Here is a 17,445-nt window from a genome sequence, read left to right on the forward strand (position 1 = left end):
GAAGGTTAAGGGGAGATTATTTGATAGAGGTGTTCAAAATTATGAAAGGTTTTGATAGAGCAAATAAGTAGAAACTGTTTTCAGTGGCAGAAGGGTCAGTAACAAGAGGACACAGATTTAAAGTAATTGGCAAAAGAGCCAGAGGCGACATGAGGGAACATAATTTACGCAGCGAGTTGTTATGATCTGGAATGCGCTGCCTGAACGGCCGGTGGAAGCAGATTCAATAGTAACTTTCAAAAGGGGATTGGATAAATACTTGAAAAGGAAAACAATTGCAGGGCTTATGAGGAAAGAGCTTATGGGTGGTGAGACATCTTGGATAGCACTTTCAAAGAGCAAGCACAGGCACAATGGGCCGAATGATCTCCTTCTGTGTTGTAACATATCAAGTGTTGCTGGAACGAGAAGCAACGCATTCCAAGTCAGAACAGAGACAGGAGACTAAGTCAGTTCCCCATTGTTTTTAACGAGCTAGTAATGGTTTCCGTAGCGTAGCGGTTATCACGTTTGCTATATACGCGAAAGGTTCCCGAGTGTAAACATTATGTTGAACCTTGCTCACGATAAACATCCAGGGAGGAGTTTTTTCTCCTGCCAAAAAGGGCGACAGTATCTGCTCCCTTATTCTTGAAAAGCTGCATCTTTTACTTCACTAAATAGTTAACTTTGAGTGAGAGAAAACTGATCCTCAGTGATGCTCATTTCAAGTTTTATTCCCTTTTACTCTAAAAGGGTATATTGGCCTTGGAAGGAGCGCAGCCCAGATTTACCAGAATGTCAGCAGGGCTCGAAGGGTTAAATTATGAGAAGCGGTTACATCCTTGTATCCCCTGGAATATAGAAGGCTTTTTAGGATTTTGAAAGATAGATAGACAAACCCTTTCCGCTGGTGAGGGAGTCTAAGACAATATCACAATATCACAATAGCTGTTTTTACGAGTGAAAACGGCCGGACGCATCACTGTGAGTGCAAGAGACGAGACTCTGGGTGCCGCGTCCTGGACAGTGAATGTCAAAACTTTTAAAAGATGCAGAAAGCGTTCGGGATTCAGATACACAAACCTCGAATGGGAATGAGATTTTGTCAGAGGTTGCAGCCTTCCATACTTCTATTGCCCTTTGCGAGACACCTCAGCCGAATCCTACTTCCCAGCACTCGGTCAGTCGCCTTGTATGTTACGTCACTTTAGGTGCATCTCGAAGTATTATTTAAATATAACGAGGGATTCTGCCTCTACCACCCTTTCAGGCAGTGCGTTTCAGACCCCCACCACCCTCTGGATGAAAAAAATTCTCCTCAGCTCCCCTCTCATCCTTCCACCAATCACTTTAAATCTATGCCCCCCTGGTTATTGACCTCCGTGATAAGGTAAATAGGTCCTTCCCATTCACTCTACCTCGGCCCTTCATAATTTTGTACACCTCAATTAAATTACCCCTCAGCCTCCACTGTTCCAATGAAAACAACCCAAGCCTATGCAATCTTTCCTCACAGCCAAAATGTTCCAGCCCTGGCAACCTCCTCGTAAATCTCCTCTGTACCCTCTCCGTTGCAAGCACGTCTTTTTTGACCAGTCTGCCAATTGGGACCTGGTCAAAAGCCTTGCTAAAATCTATGCAGACTACATCAAAGTACTCCAGGTGTGTCTCACCAAGGCCCTATTTAATTGCAGCAAGACTTCCTTACTCTTATACTCCAACCTCCTTGCAAAAAGGCCAACATAACATTGTTCTTCCTAATTTCTTGCTGGAACTGAATGTTAACTTTCTGTGATTTGTTTACAAGTACACCGAACTCCCTCTGAATACCAACATTTATTGGACTCTCACCTTTTAAATATACTCTGCTTTTCTATTCTTCCTACCAAAGTGGACAATTTCACATTTTCCCACCTTATACTCCAACTGACACCTTCTTACCCAATCACTTAACCTCTCCACGTCCCTTTGCGTCCTCCTCACTGCTTACTTTCCCACCTAACTTTGTATCATCAGCAAACTTGGATACATTACACTCGGTCCCCTGTAAATCGAACTGGTAACCTCTACACCACAAAAAACCGCTGGTGACTTATACTGGACAGAGTGGAACTGACCAGTCACATCTCTTTGCTCTGATTGGGACAGTTTTACTTCTCTTTAAACAACATCTCTCCTATCCCACACTAAAACCATGGAATAGAATCATAGAATATTACAGCACAGAAGGAGGCCATTCGGCCGTGTTGCCCTGCCTACTCTTTGAAAGATCTGTCCAATTTAGTCCAAAAAACCCAGCCTTTCCCCCCTAAATTTGCAAATCAGTCCTCTTCAAGTACCTGTCCAATTGCCTTTTGAAAGTTCCTATGAAAGCTGCTTCCACCGCCCTTTCAGGGAGTGGCGACCAGATCGGAACAACCCTCTGTGTGAAAAAAAAATCTCCTCATTTCCCCTCTAGTCCTAAAAGTTCTCAATCCTTCTCCACGGATGCCTTTTTACAAACATTTCATTCATCAAAACCACACAAGCTACACAGGAAAAAGTCTTCATTTTCAAGTAATTAACGTTCCGAAGGAGCTCGCTAATTTCTCTCCCCTAACCTTATGAATCAGACCATTCTCGTCCGGATCCTTTTCCACATGTACTGGCCTCCCCGCCTCAGGAAATAGCCATTCTGATTCTGTGACTGTGGCCAGCTTTGTTCGGGCAGTTTGTTTGACAGGGACCTCACACCGCACCCTCCTCCCGTGTTTTCTTCCACATCCGCAGATTGCGGCCGGGCCTCGACTGATTTTTTTTTTCTCCCTCTCACCCGGGGCCGCTGAGTCTCCTACGCAGATCACAAACCAGCTCTCCTGCACCCGATCATCAACTCACCCAGTTTGTAAATTGAAACCGGAGCAAGTACCTCGTCAGAGGGCAAGAGATGTAGGTGAGGCAGCAACCTCTGACAAAATCTCAGGCTCATGAGAGAGGTTTGTGTATCTGAATCCCGAATAACCTTCTGCTCCTTTTAAAGTTTTGACCATTGCACACGACGCGGCACGAACAGACTCGTCTCTTGCAACAACAGTCAAGCAAGCGGACGGTTCACTCGTGAAAGCAGCGGAAAAGTTTAAAACAGAATTCGCCCAACGTGGGGCTCAAACCCACTACCCTAAGATTAAGAGTCTCATGCTCTACCGACCGAGCTAGCCGGGCCGGCTGAACTATCTAACTTTGGTCTGTTATTGCAGTGAGGCGGCTGCTGGCTGCCCCCCCCCCCCCCCGAAGGGGCTGAGTTCAGAATCAGAGAAGGATGCAGCTCAGAAGCAGGCCATTCGGGCCATCGCGCCCGTGCCTTGTCCGACAAACCATGTACCAGATTCTCCTGAATTCCAAGTTGTGGAACGACAGCGAACAACAAAAGCCCTTACATTCGACCGTGGAGGTACAGGCAATTCTCTGAGAAACCGCTTTATGTATTTCCCGGTGTTTGCCTGTCTCTCTGGCTGTGTTTATTTCTGTGCGTGTGGAGCTGCAGGCTGATTTTGAATTAATAAGTGTGTTTGTGTATGTTTCTTGCAATTAATAATGAGGGAATCAGACTCTTCTCTCCCTGACACTGGGGAACGAGTGAGGCAGAATTCAGAGCAGGGTTCTGTTTATTGTGAAAAAGGGATTGCAATAAGGAAGCGGGCATTATCCAGCCTCCTAAAAACAATAAGGACAACCGTGACCCCGACGTGATTGAAACACACAACCATCTGATGGGGATTCAGATGCGCTACCGTTGCGCCACGAGGTCTGATAACAAAGATTTGTATGTTTACCTTTATGAAAGTTTCTCATACACCGTTTAATTTATTTCAGATTACCAAATCCCCGCCCACTCCCACCGGGTGTCAGGCAGCCTCAGAAGCAGCCGTCACCTGTCCGTGGCAACATGACTGCAGCAAATCCAATTACACACACCCGGCACCCAGAATCATCACATCACAGGAAAGGAACTGCTCAAAATGCATAACAGGACCGGCAGCATCTGAAAAAACGCTGAGACTTTCTGTGTGTGGACTTTGTTCAGGACTGCGAACAGGACGGTGTGAAAATTTAAACAATGGATGTGCATAAATGGATGCCATGCTTCTTTATAAAGTGAGTGTTTATATTATGTGTGCCATTTATAAATTTATTTTGATTATTTTTACAATATGATATATCTTGTTATAAATATATATGATTGCATCTGTGACACTTATAAATACATTTGGGTGTAACTGTGTGGTGGTTATCATTATATCTCTGTGTATTTGTGTTATGTATTTGTGTGTAATAAAAAATAAGAAATAGAGAAATAAATATCCGGAAAATACATTGACATTATATATACCCCAATAAATGAATAAATAATACAGATACATGTAAATGCATTTGTAAGCAGCAGTCATGAAAGGCAATTACTTCGAATGGCTTCGGGATGAGCCGTTGGGCGTCAAAACGTGCCGTGGACGGAGACCGGGTTGGTTATTGCGGGAAGAGCAAATCAACTGGGCCGAAAAATCAACCGCAGCTCAAGCAACAAATAAAATAGGATTCAAAATATCAGATGTCAGAAGTGGGATTCGAACCCACGCCTCCAAAGGAGACTGCGACCTGAACGCCATCCTGACTGATAAATGATCCCTTCATTTGCCACCTTTTCCAGATTGAAAGCCCGCCCCCACCCCGGAGAAAGTTTCACTCACTCCAGTGCTTGGTAAGATGAATGCTGCTGGAAAGGCTCGGTGAGCGGAATGCCACCTCCCCGGGTTTTCCTGAGCCTAATATACTTTATTCCTATTTAATCATGGGAATATCCGCAATCAGCAGCTAAAAAGGGTTAAAAGCTGAATCACAGAGAAAGGGAAATCCACGTTAAATCTAATAATATTGTGAGCAAAACTCGCTGGTGGTCTCGTGGTTAAGATTCGGCGCTTTTATCACCTCGGCTCGGGTTCGTTTTCCGATCAGGGAATCTATTTTTACCAAACAGTTCACTGAATTACACAAAATAATTCAAGTATCTCAGATGATTCTTTTAATCACCATTAATAAACCCACAACTTTCTGTTTCGCACTGAATGAAATGCTAACAAGTTTGCCGAGTGACTGTCGAAACTACGCTAACTTTTGTAACTTTCATCCCTTCTCATTTTACGCAATGCTTAAAACTGTTCACTGGTTTAGAGAACAGGAATCTGGTGCAGCCGTTGTTGAATGTGAAAGGATTGCAGCCCAATTTGCACGATAGAAAGCTCGCGCCTGGAAGTTTGTGAGGAGCAAGTTCCATCAATTTTTTTCTGACCCGGGATTAAACCGGGAGTTTTTCGAGTGTGAGGCCAACATGATAACCATTACACCGCGAAAATATCGATTTAGTCCAGCCCAGGTCAGATGGAAGTGTTAAGGGAGAAAGTGAACTGCTGACTCCCACTTCTGGGGGATATCCCAAAGCGCTTCATGGAGGTGTAATCAAAAACATAGAATCATAGAATCACAGGAGGACATTCGGCCCATCGTGCCTGTGCCAGCTCTTTAAACTAAATAGTGCAATTTTAAAGGGGTTGCAGGAACAGAGAGACCTGGGGGCATACGCACACAAATCTTTGAAGGTGGCAGGACAAGTTGAACAGATTGTAAAAAAAAATGTCCGGAATCGTTGACTTCATTAATAGAGGCATAGAGTACAAAAGCAAGGAACTTATGATAAACATTTATAAATCACTGGTTAGGCCCCAGCTGGCCATCACACAATTCTGCCCACCACACTTTAGGAAGGATGTCAAGGCCTTGGAGAGGGTGGAGAGGTGATTTACTAGAATGGTGACAGGGATGAGGGATTTCAGTGCGGTGGAGAGACTGGAGAAGCTGGGGTTGTTCTCCTTTGAGCAGAGACGGTTAAGGGGAGATTTAACAGAGGTGTTCAAAATCATGAACGGTTTTGATAGAATAAATCAGGAGAAACTATTTCCAGTGCCAGAAAGGATGGTAACCAGAGGACACAGATTTAAGGTAATTGGCAACAGAGGTGAGATGAGGAGAATGTTTTTACGCAGCGAGTTGACATGATCTGGAATGCACTGCCTGAAAGGGTGGTGGAAAAAGATTCAATAATAACATTCAAAGGGGAACTGGATAAATACTTGAAGGGGAAAATGTTGCAGGGCGATGGGGAAAGGGAAGGGGAGCGGGTCTAATTGGATAGCTCTTTCAAAGAGTTGGCACGGGCACGATGGGCCGAATGTCCTCCTTCTATAATGTTTCCATGCTGTGATTCTATGTTACGGAGCATTTTCTGATGTAGTGGATATTCGGGGCAGAGGACCAAGTGGGGATTGAGCTCGACGGCAAGTGTATACAGTTCGTTCAAAGGACTGAAGCCGATGGTTTCATTCTTCCTGTCGTTTAGCAGCAGGAAATTACTCGGCCATGCAGGCGACTTTTTTTGTCTTCATTCATGGGATGTGGGTGTTAATGGCAAGGTCAGCATTTATTGCCCATCTCGAATTGCTCTTGAGAAGGTGCTGGTGAGCCGCCTTCGTGAACTGCACCTTTCATTGACTGTGTCATTGACGTTTTCTGGATAGAGAGAAACTATTTCCTCTGGTTGGGGATTCTAGGACTCGGGGGCACAGTCCAAAAATTAGAGCCAGACCTTTCAGGAGTGAGATTAGAAAACACTTCTACACACAAAGGATGTTAGAAGTTTAGAGCTCTCTTCCGCAAAGGGCAATTGATGCTAGCTTAATTGTTAATTTTAAATCTGAGATAGACAGCTTTTTGGCAACCAAAGTTATTAAGGGATATGGGCCAAAGGCAGGGATATGGAGTTAGATCACAGATCAGCCATGATCTCATCAAATGGAGGAGCGGGCTCGAGGGGCTGAATGGCCGACTCCTGTTCCTATGGTACATTTCCCCAAGTGTCTGTTCTCTCCATAGTTGTTGAATGACCGCCTTGTGCTTCCAGCATACTTTCGTTTAAAGCTCGGTTCAGGGACGAGCCGGTGGGCGTCAAAACGTGCCGTGGACGGAGACCGGGTTGGTGATTGCGGGAAGAGCAAATCAACTGGGCCGAAAAATCAACTGCAGCTCAAGCGGCAAATAAAATAGCAGATGTCAGATTGGAACCCACGCCTCCAAATGAGATTGCGATCTGAACGCAGCGCCTTAGTCCGCTCGGCCATCCTCACTGACAAATGATTCCCTCATTCGCCACCCTTTCCACATTGAGACCCCCCGCCAGGAGACAGTTTCACTCACTCCAGTGCTTGGTGAGATGAATGCTGCTGGAAAGGCTCGGTGAGCGGGATGCCACCTCCCCGGGTTTTCCTGAGCCTATTGCACTTTATTCCTATTGAAACACGGGAATATCCGCAATCAGGAGCTAAAAAGAATTAAAAGTTGAATCACAGAGAAAGGGAATTCCATGTTAAATCTGATAATACAACCAGCAGAGTTCCCTGGTGGTCTAGTGGTTCGGATTTGGCGCTGTTACCTTCGTAGCCTCGGTGCGATTCCTGGTCAGGGAAGCAACTTTTGATCACTTGTTATATCAATCGCATGGAAGAGAAAAAAAAAGACAATCATTGTTTTAATCACCATTAATTAACCGATAAGGTTATTTTGCAGAATGAAAGGCAACTGAGGGAATTTGGAAAACTTTAATAATTTATTTTATGCGATGAACTTTTTATCCCTTCTCATTTTACACACTGTATTTTTAAGGGCTCGGTTTAAAATGTTCAATGCTCGTGAGACCACGAATTTGTGTTAAATTTAACAGGACCGGCTATTTCACAATGAGAAAATAAATTTGCCCCAACATAATGTTTCTGCCCGGGATTGAACCAGGGACCTTTCGCGTGTAAAGCAAACGTGATAACCACTACACTACAGAAACCTCTGTTCAATCATCAGCCAGAAGTTCGAATGACTGCATTGATTCTCATTCATAACAATTCAATTGATCGAAGTTGCACAAGTCACAAAAGAAAAATGTTCATTTCAAAGTTATTAAACTCCCAAATGTGGCCTGCCTTGTTTGGACAGGGGATGACCCTGACGTCACAGCCTCAACAAAGCATATTCTCAACATTTCCATTGGGAACAGGAGGAGGCCATTCAGCCCCTTGAACCTGTTCCGCCCTTCAATGAGATCAGAGATGATCTGAACCTCAAATCCATTTTCCTGCCTTTGCTCCCTATCCCTCGATACCCTGACCCAACAAAAATCGATCGATCTCAGTCTTGAAAGCTTCAATTGGCCCCAGCATCCACAGGCTTTTGGGGGACAGAGTTCCCGACTTCTACTGCCCATTGTGTAAAAAAGTGCTTCCTGATTTCGAACCTGAATGGCATGGTTCTAATTTTAAGGTTATGTCCCCCTCGTTCTTGATTCCCCAGAGGAAATTGATTCTCTCTCTCTATTCTATCGAATCATTTAAAGATGTGAAACACCTCGCTCAGACTGCCCCTCAATCTTCTATACTCGGGGGAATACGAGCCGAGTCCATGCAGCCTGTCCTCATAATTTAACCTTTTCAGCCCCGGTAACATTCTGGTGAATCTGCTCTGCACCCCCTCCAAGGCCAATCTATCCTTCCTGAGGTGCAGTGTCCAAAACTGAACGCAGTTACTCCAGACGCAGTCTAACCAGAGCTTTATATAACTGGAACATAACTTCCACTTCTTTATATTCCAGCCCCTGAGATAAAGGCTCACACTCCGTTAGCCTTTTCAATTATTTTTGGACCCATCCGTTAGCTTTTACTGATTTATGGAAATGAACCGTTAATTCTCTCTGCTTCTCCACAGTTCCTAGCTTCTTACCATTTGGAAAATACCCTGACCATAGGTCCAAAGTGGATTACCCCACATTGATCTCCATCTGCCATTGTTTTGCCCACTCACTTAATCTATCAATGTCCCTTTGCAACTTTCCAATCGCATTCCACACTACTCACTGTACCACCTGATTTAGTTTCATCAGCAAACTTGGATAGACGACTCTCTCTTCCTTCATCTAAGTCATTGATAAATATGGTGACAAGCTGAGAACCCCGTTACAGATCCCTGGGGGACACCACTCATCCCATGCTGCCCATTGGAGGATGTATCCATTATCCCTACTCGCTGTCTCCAATCTCCGAACCAATTCTCTACCCATGTCAATGCATTGCCTCAAGTTTCATGGACTTTCATTTTTGCCAACAGTCTCTTGTGTGGAACCTTAACAAATTCCTGTCGGAATTCTATGTAAATAATATCATAGGAACATAGGAACAGGAGTCGGCCAATCACGCCCCTCGTTCCTGCTCCGCCATTTGATAAGATCATGGCTGATCCGTGATCTAACTCCACATACCCGCCTTTGGCCCATATCCCTTAATACCTTTGATTGCCAAAAAGCTATCTATCTCAGATTTAAATTTAGCAATTGAGCTAGTATCAATTGCCATTTGCGGAAGAGAGTTCCAAACTTCTACCACCCTTTGTGTGTAGAAATGTTTTCTAATCTCGCTCCTGAAAGGTTCGGCTCTAATTTTTAGACAAAATGGTGGCAAGTTCGCGGGACATCTTGGACAAAATGGCTGTAAGCACGGTGGCCATCTTGGACAAAATGACGGCAAGTCCTTCACGGCTGTTCGACAGGAACAGAAGGAGGCCATTGAGCTCCTCAAGCCTCTTACATGGGAACTGAAGGCCATTCAGCCTCTGAAGGCTGTTACACAGGAAAAGGAGAAGGCCATTCAGCCCCTCAAGCCCGGTACATCGTTACTGGAGGCCGATCATCCCCTCAAGCCTGTTACATGGAATCAGGAGGAGGCCATTCAGCCCTTCGAGCATGTTATACAGGAACCTGAGGCCAATCAACCCCTCAAGCCTGTCAAATAGCAAAAGGAGGAGGTCATTCAGCCCCTCGAGCCTGTTATCTGAGAACTGAAGGCCATTCTGCCCATCGAGCCGGTTATACAGGAACTAGACGCCAATCAACCCTTCAAGCCTCTAAGGTAGCAACAGGAGGCGGCCATTCAGCCCCTCGAGCAACTTACACCAGATCTGGTGGCCAATCAGCCCCTCAAGCCTGTAAAATAGGAACAAGAGGAGGCCACTCAGCCCCTCGAGCCTGTTATATGGGAACTGAAGGCAATTCAGCCCCTCGAGCCCGTTACACCACACCTGGAGGCCAATCAGCCCTTCAAGCCTGTTACATCGGAACAGCAGCAGGCCATTCAGCCCCTCGAGCGTGTTATACGGGAACTGAAGGCCATTCAGCACCGCGAGCCTATTACACTGGAATAGGATTCGGCCATTAAGCCCCTCGAGCTTGTTGCACTGGAACAGGAGGAGGCCATTCAGCCCTTCGAGACTGTTATAAAGGATCTGGATGCCATTCAGCCCCTCGCGCATGTTACATAGGAACAAGAGGAGTCCATTCAGCCCCTCGAGCATGTTAATGGAGGAACAAGATGAGTCCATTCAGCCACACGAGCCTGTTACACAGGAACAGGATTAGACAATTCAGCTCCTCAACCTGTTCCGCCATTCAATTCGATCATGGCTGATCTGTATCTTAACTCCATCTACCCGCCTTATTTCCTTAATTATTAATACCCATGCCTAACAAAAATCTGCAATCTTCGTTTTGAAATTTCGTATTCACCCCAGGCCTCCACGGAATGAAGTGCTTCCTGACATCAACCCTGAACGGCCGAGCTCTAATTTTAAGGTTATTCCCCCTTGTTCTGGATTCCACACCAGAGGAAGTAGTTTCTCTCCATCTACCCTATCAACTCCTTTAATCATCTTAAACACCTCAATTAGATCACCCCTTAATCTTCTATATTCAGGGGAATAAAGCCTAGTCTATTCAACCTGTCCTCATAATATAACCCTTCTAGCCCGCCTATAATTCTGGTGAATCTGTGCTGCATTCCTTCCAAGGCCAATATATCCTTCCTGAGGTGCAGTGCCCAGAACTGAATGCAGTCCTCCAGATGGGCTCTAACCAGAGCTCTGTACAGCTGGAACATAACTTCCACACCTTTATTTTCCAGCCCTCGAGAAATAAAGGCCGACATTCTATTAACCATTTAATTATTTTTGTAACTGTCCACTAGCTTTTAATGATTTCTGTACTTGGACCCCTAAATCTCTCTGCTCCTCCACAGTTCCGAGCTCCTCACCATTTAGAAAATTCTCTGATCTATCTTTCTTAGATCCGAAGTGGATGACCTCACATTTCCCCACATTGAACTCCATTTACCACAGTTTTACCCACTCACATAATCTCCCAATATCCTGGGAATGCTTGGTGATTTTGTTTGGTTGGAGAATGCTTGAAGTCAGATTGTTATTTTTAAAAGATTCGAAATGATTTTTAACTTGTACAGTTTGAACAAGATCATTATTCCCCGATCAATAAAATGTCTGTGTTTTTCAGATAGTGGCGACAGTTCAGAGATAGTTGCCTTTTTGTCTACTTTAATGAAGTGAAATTTTGCTGATTTAAAATCAGCTGTATTTCTTAGCTTGAAAAAGCAGCTCCTCTGTTGGTGAGGCTTCATTCCCAATGTATCAGTGTTTCCGCTTATCCTGATATCAGTGCAACATTTGAAGGGTTCCAGCCCACTCGTTCGTTCCAGTGCCGAATAGTGCTTGCTCTTCAGAGGGTGCCGCGGCTCCGGTTCGATTCCCGGTCAGAAAAGCAACTTTTGAACACTTGTTATATTAGTCGCATGAACTAATTGAAAGGCTGTGGCAAGAAAAAAAAAACGATCATTGTTTTCATCACCATTAATTAACCGATAACGTTATTTTGCAGAAAGGCGACTGAAGGAAGTTTGAAATCATTTCTTTTGTGCGATGAACTTTTTATCCCTTCTCATTTTACACACTGTATTTTGAAGGGCTCGGTTTAAAATGTTCAGTGCTCGTGAGACCACGAATTTGTGTTAAATTTAACAGGACCGGCTCTTTCACAGATGAAAAAAACATCTGCCCCAACATAATGTTTCCACCCGGGAGCGAACCGGGGACCTTTCGCGTGTGAGGCGAACGTGATAACCACTACACTACGGAAACCTTTGCTTTGGTGGTCAGCCAGAAATTAGAATGACGGCATTGATTCTCTTTCATAACTATTCAATTGATCGAAGTTGCACAAGTCACAAAAGAAAAATGTTCATTTCAAAGTTATTAAACTCCCAAATGTGGCCTTGTTTTGACAGGTGTGGGACCTGGCATCACAGCATCAATAAAGCATATTCTCAACATTTCCATTGGGAACACGAGGAGGCAATTTCGCCCCTTGAACCTGTTCCACCCTTCAATTAGATCAGAGATCATCTGAACCGCAAATCCATTTACCCGTCTTTGCTCCCTATCTCTCGATACCCTCACCCAACAAAAAACTATCGATCTCAGTCTTGAAAGCTTCAATTGAACCCCAGCATCCACAGTCTTTTGGGGGACAGAGTTCCAGACTTCTACTGCCCATTGTGTAAAAAAGTGCTTCCTGATTTCGAACCTGAATGGCATGGTTCTCATTTTAAGGTTCTGTCCCCCTCGTTCTTGATTCCCCAGAGGAAATTGATTCTCTCTCTCTTTATTCTATCGACTCATTTAAACATGTTAAACACCTCGCTCAGACCGCCCCTCAATCTTCGGTACTCGAGGGAATACGAGCCCAGTCCATGCAGCCTGTCCTCATAGTTTAACCTTTTTAACCGCGGTAACATTCTGGTGAATCTGCTCTGCACCCCCTCCAAGGTCAATCTATCCTTCCTGAGGTGCAGTTTCCAAAACTGAACGCAGTTACTCCAGACGCAGTCTAACCAGAGCTTTATATAACTGGAACATAACTTCCACTTCTTTATATTCCAGCCCCCTGAGATAAGGGCTAACACTCCGTTCGCCTTTTAAATTATTTTTGGACCCGTCCGTTAGCTTTTACTGATTTATGTAAATGAACCGTTAATTCTCTCTGCTTCTCCACAGTTCCGAGCTTCTTACCATTTGGAAAATACCCTGACCATAGGTCCAAAGTGGATTACCCCACATTGAACTCCATCTGCCATAGTTTTGCCCACTCACTAAATTTATCAATGTCCCTTTGCAACTTTCCACTCGCATCCACACTACTCACTGTACCACCTAACTGAGTCTCATCAGCAAACTTGGATATACGACTCTCTGTTCCTTCATCTAAGTCATTGATAAATATGGAGACAAGCTGAGACCCCAGTTGCAGATCCCTGGGGGACACCACTAGTCGCATCCTGCCAATTGGAGTATGTACCCATTATCCCCACTCTCTGACTACTATCTCCTAACCAATTCTCTACCCATGTCAATACATTGCCTCAAGTTCCATGCGCTTTCATTTTTGCCAACAGTCTCTTGTGTGGAACCTTATCAAATGCCTGTCGGAATTCCATATAAATAATATCATAGGAACATAGGAACAGGAGTAGGACGTTCAGCCCCTCGTTCCTGCTCCGCCATTTGATAAGATCATGGCTGATCTGTGATCTAACTCCATATACCCGCCTTTGGCCCATATACCTTAATACCTTTGATTGCCAAAAAGCTAACTATCTCAGATCTAAATTTAGCAATTGAGCTGGTATCAATTGCCATTTGCGGAAGAGAGTTCCAAACTTCTACCACCCTTTGTGTGTAGAAATGTTTTCTAATCTCGCTCCTGAAAGGTTCGGCTCTAATTTTTAGACAAAATGGTGGCAAGTTCGCCGGACATCTTGGACAAAATGGCAGCAAGTCTGGCAATCATCTTGGACAAATTGGCCGCAAGTCCTTCACGGCTGTTCGACAGGAACAGAAGGAGGCCATTGAGCTCCACAAGCCTTTAATATGGGAACTGAAGGCCATTCAGCCTCTGAAGGCTGTTACACAGGAAAAGGAGGAGGCCATTCAGCCCCTCAAGCCCGTTACATCGTTACTGGAGGCCGATCATCCCCTCAAGCCTGTTACATAGAATCAGGAGGAGGCCATTCAGCCCTCCGAGCCTGTTATACAGGAACTTGAGGCCAATCAACCCCTCAAGCCTGTCAAATATCAAAAGGAGGAGGCCATTTAGCCTTTCGAGCCTGTTATCTGGGAACTGAAGGCCATTCAGCCCTTCGAGCCTGTTATATAGGAACTAGACGCCAATCAACCCTTCAAGCCTGTAAGATAGCAACAGGAGGAGGCCATTCAGCCCCTCGAGCACCTTAGACTAGATCTGTTAGCCAATCAGCACCTCAAGCCTGTTACACAGGAACAGCAGCAGACCATTCAGCCCCTCGAGCGTGTTATACGGGAATTGAAGGCAATTCAGCCCCTCGAGCCCGAAACATCAGATCTGGAGGCCAATCAGCCCCTCAAGCCTGTTACATAGGAACAGCAGCAGGCCATTCAGCCCCTCGAGCGTGTTATACGGGAACTGAAGGCCATTCAGCACCGCGAGCCTATTACACTGGAATAGGATTCGGCCATTAAGCCCCTCGAGCTTGTTGCACTGGAACAGGAGGAGGCCATTCAGCCCTTCGAGACTGTTATAAAGGATCTGGATGCCATTCAGCCCCTCGCGCATGTTACATAGGAACAAGAGGAGTCCATTCAGCCCCTCGAGCATGTTAATGCAGGAACAAGATGAGTCCATTCAGCCACACGAGCCTGTTACACAGGAACAGGATTAGACAATTCAGCTCCTCAACCTGTTCCGCCATTCAATTCGATCATGGCTGATCTGTATCTTAACTCCATCTACCCGCCTTATTTCCTTAATTATTAATACCCATGCCTAACAAAAATCTGCAATCTTCGTTTTGAAATTTCGTATTCACCCCAGGCCTCAACAGAATGAAGTGCTTCCTGACATCAACCCTGAACGGCCGAGCTCTAATTTTAAGGTTATTCCCCCTTGTTCTGGATTCCACACCAGAGGAAGTAGTTTCTCTCCATCGACCCTATCAACTCCTTTAATCATCTTAAACACCTCAATTAGATCACCCCTTAATCTTCTATATTCAGGGGAATAAAGCCTAGTCTATTCAACCTGTCCTCATAATATAACCCTTCTAGCCCGGCTATAATTCTGGTGAATCTGTGCTGCATTCCTTCCAAGGCCAATATATCCTTCCTGAGGGTCAGTGCCCAGAACTGAATGCAGTCCTCCAGATGGGCTCTAACCAGAGCTCTGTACAGCTGGAACATAACTTCCACCCCTTTATTTTCCAGCCCTCGAGAAATAAAGGCCAACATTCTATTAGCCTTTTTAATTATTTTTGTAACTGTCCACTAGCTTTTAATGATTTCTGTACTTGGACCCTAAATCTCTCTGCTCCTCCACAGTTCCGAGCTCCTCACCATTTAGAAAATTCTCTGATCTATCTTTCTTAGATCCGAAGTGGATGACCTCACATTTCCCCACATTCAACTCCATTTACCACAGTTTTACCCACTCACATAATCTCCCAATATCCTGGGAATGCTTGGTGATTTTGTTTGGTTGGAGAATGCTTGAAATCAGATTGTTATTTTTAAAAGATTCGAAATGATTTTTAACTTGTACAGTTTGAACAAGATCATTATTCCCCGATCAATAAAATGTCTGTGTTTTTCAGATAGCGGCGACAGTTCAGAGATAGTTGCCTTTTTGTCTACTTTAATGAAGTGGAATTTTGCTGATTTAAAATCAGCTGTATTTCTTAGCTTGAAAAAGCAGCTCCTCTGTTGGTGAGGCTTCATTCCCAATGTATCAGTGTTTCCGCTTATCCTGATATCAGTGCAACATTTGAAGGGTTCCAGCCCACTCGTTCGATCCAGTGCCGAATAGTGCTTGCTCTTCAGCGGGTGCCGCGGCTCCGGTTCGATTCCCGGTCAGAAAAGCAACTTTTGAACACTTGTTATATTAGTCGCATGAACTAATTGAAAGGCTGTGGCAAGAAAAAAAAAACGATCATTGTTTTCATCACCATTAATTAACCGATAACGTTATTTTGCAGAAAGGCGACTGAGGGAAGTTTGAAATCATTTCTTTTGTGCGATGAACTTTTTATCCCTTCTCATTTTACACACTGTATTTTGAAGGGCTCGGTTTAAAATGTTCAGTGCTCGTGAGACCACGAATTTGTGTTAAATTTAACAGGACCGGCTCTTTCACAGATGAAAAAAACATCTGCCCCAACATAATGTTTCCACCCGGAAGCGAACCGGGGACCTTTCGCGTGTGAGGCGAACGTGATAACCACTACACTACGGAAACCTTTGCTTTGGTGGTCAGCCAGAAATTAGAATGACGGCATTGATTCTCTTTCATAACTATTCAATTGATCGAAGTTGCACAAGTCACAAAAGAAAAATGTTCATTTCAAAGTTATTAAACTCCCAAATGTGGCCTTGTTTTGACAGGTGTGGGACCTGGCATCACAGCATCAATAAAGCATATTCTCAATATTTCCATTGGGAACAGGAGGAGGCCATTTCGCCCCTTGAACCTGTTCCACCCTTCAATTAGATCAGAGATCATCTGAACCGCAAATCCATTTACCCGTCTTTGCTCCCTATTTCTCGATACCCTCACCCAACAAAAAACTATCGATCTCAGTCTTGAAAGCTTCAATTGAACCCCAGCATCCACAGTCTTTTGGGGGACAGAGTTCCAGACTTCTACTGCCCATTGTGTAAAAAAGTGCTTCCTGATTTCGAACCTGAATGGCATGGTTCTCATTTTAAGGTTCTGTCCCCCTCGTTCTTGATTCCCCAGAGGAAATTGATTCTCTCTCTCTTTATTCTATCGACTCATTTAAACATGTTAAACACCTCGCTCAGACCGCCCCTCAATCTTCGGTACTCGAGGGAATACGAGCCCAGTCCATGCAGCCTGTCCTCATAGTTTAACCTTTTTAACCGCGGTAACATTCTGGTGAATCTGCTCTGCACCCCCTCCAAGGTCAATCTATCCTTCCTGAGGTGCAGTGTCCAAAACTGAACGCAGTTACTCCAGACGCAGTCTAACCAGAGCTTTATATAACTGGAACATAACTTCCACTTCTTTATATTCCAGCCCCCTGAGATAACGGCTAACACTCCGTTCGCCTTTTAAATTATTTTTGGACCCGTCCGTTAGCTTTTACTGATTTATGTAAATGAACCGTTAATTCTCTCTGCTTCTCCACAGTTCCGAGCTTCTTACCATTTGGAAAATACCCTGACCATAGGTCCAAAGTGGATTACCCCACATTGAACTCCATCTGCCATAGTTTTGCCCACTCACTAAATTTATCAATGTCCCTTTGCAACTTTCCACTCGCATCCACACTACTCACTGTACCACCTAACTGAGTCTCATCAGCAAACTTGGATATACGACTCTCTGTTCCTTCATCTAAGTCATTGATAAATATGGTGACAAGCTGAGACCCCAGTTACAGATCCCTG

The 17,445-nt window shown here is 44.6% G+C and overlaps 4 non-coding genes and 1 pseudogene across 4 annotated transcripts; all 5 read right to left on the minus strand.

The window, feature by feature from the left end:
• LOC137314528 (zinc finger protein 585A-like) overlaps positions 1-17,445 on the minus strand; it is a 915,457-nt pseudogene that overhangs the window by 227,303 nt on the left and 670,709 nt on the right.
• Positions 3,111-3,183, minus strand: trnak-cuu (transfer RNA lysine (anticodon CUU)). Its single transcript has one exon. It is a non-coding gene; the product is annotated as a tRNA-Lys (tRNA).
• On the minus strand, positions 7,831-7,903 carry trnav-uac (transfer RNA valine (anticodon UAC)). Its single transcript has one exon. It is a non-coding gene; the product is annotated as a tRNA-Val (tRNA).
• Positions 12,015-12,087, minus strand: trnav-cac (transfer RNA valine (anticodon CAC)). Its single transcript has one exon. It is a non-coding gene; the product is annotated as a tRNA-Val (tRNA).
• trnav-cac (transfer RNA valine (anticodon CAC)) lies at positions 16,198-16,270 on the minus strand. The gene has a single exon. It is a non-coding gene; the product is annotated as a tRNA-Val (tRNA).

The sequence above is a fragment of the Heptranchias perlo genome, unplaced genomic scaffold (genome assembly GCF_035084215.1).
Source record: "Heptranchias perlo isolate sHepPer1 unplaced genomic scaffold, sHepPer1.hap1 HAP1_SCAFFOLD_52, whole genome shotgun sequence".
NCBI lineage: Eukaryota > Metazoa > Chordata > Chondrichthyes > Hexanchiformes > Hexanchidae > Heptranchias > Heptranchias perlo.